Source organism: Fukomys damarensis, unplaced genomic scaffold, assembly GCF_012274545.1.
Source record: "Fukomys damarensis isolate Sample0158 unplaced genomic scaffold, DMR_v1.0_HiC HiC_scaffold_34, whole genome shotgun sequence".
NCBI lineage: Eukaryota > Metazoa > Chordata > Mammalia > Rodentia > Bathyergidae > Fukomys > Fukomys damarensis.
Window position 1 is genome coordinate 941,961 of NW_022900946.1, and position 1,354 is coordinate 943,314.

Below are 1,354 nucleotides of genomic sequence, written 5' to 3' on the forward strand. Positions count from 1 at the left end.
GGGCCGGGGCCGGGATCGGGATCCGGTCCGGCGCGCGCAGCCTCAGCCTCCCATCCGTGAGGCGGGGAAGGCAACGTGGCTGCCTCGGGACAGTGGAGCCCCTCACAGGGGGCGGTACAGCTAAGGCCATAGGAACGTCTGCTGGTAGTGTCGTTATTCACGTCAACTCAACGAGTATGAATGTGCTAGGCTGTTCTAGGCACTGGACGGTCAGCGTTAAATAAAGTACAGTTTTAAAAATCCTGTCTTCGGGCAAAGGGATAATAAGGCTAGGGTTGGAGGGATGCACAGCACGAACCCTGCCGTCCTCAGAGGGGCACCCCCGAGGGCAGAAAGCGCTTCGTCTTTAACGGAAACGAGAGGGGCCCGTGGTGGGGGGTGAGTAAGGGTTTCAAGATCACACATATTCAGAATGCTCCCTCCAGAACCCAATGGAGGAGGGGCAAGGGCAGAAGCAGAAACTCCCGGGAGGATGCTGCTGAGGCTCAGCCTGGGAGGGTAAATGAAGCTTACAACTCCACACCACAGACTTAATACCAAATCAGAGGATAAGATGACCAAGGTTCTCAGACTTCGAGCTGCAAAGCTGGGGTGCCCTTGACACAGATGCGGAGGTTGGAAAGTAGTCTGCCTGGGGCCGGATTGCCACTCTTGACATATCTGGAGCTTAGGACACAGCCTGGGCTGCTGAAGCCGGGAAACATCACCCTTCAGGTGGGCTTAAAGCCTTGAGACTGTGGCAATGGCCAGGGAGGGGCAGAGGACCAGGACAGCAAGATGAGGAACAGCCAGTGGGAGAAGAGAGCCCGCAGGGTGACCTGGGCAGCGGGCCAAGACCAGGTCCAGGCTCTTAAAAACCTTTTCAGAGCCAGGCGGAGTGGCGCACACCTGGGATCCCAGCACTCAGGAGGCTGAGGCAGGAGGATCACAAGTTCAAGGCTAGCCTGGGCAATTTAGTGAGACTGCCTCAGAATAAAACTTAAAAGGGGTAAGGAAACTTAAAAGGGTAGCTCAGTGGTAGAGTGGTAGAGCCTAGAACGCTTGAGGCTCTAGGTCCAATCCCCAGTAACAAGGGGAAAAAAAAAATTCATGATCAAAGGACATACTAAGCACATGCTAAGGACAAGACAGTGTTAACTTTCTCCCACATTCAATCGTCCTCATTCTTTAAAATGAGAAAACAATTTAAGAGAGGGTAGATGACATCTAGAGAGGGATCCAGACTTCCTCCAAGCTGCAGGAGGCAAATCAAGACCTTTAAAATCTTTTGTCAAAGCCAAGCATGGTAGCACACAGCTGTGATCCCAGCACTTGAGGAGACAGAGGCAGGAGGATCATCACAGAGTTCAAGGCC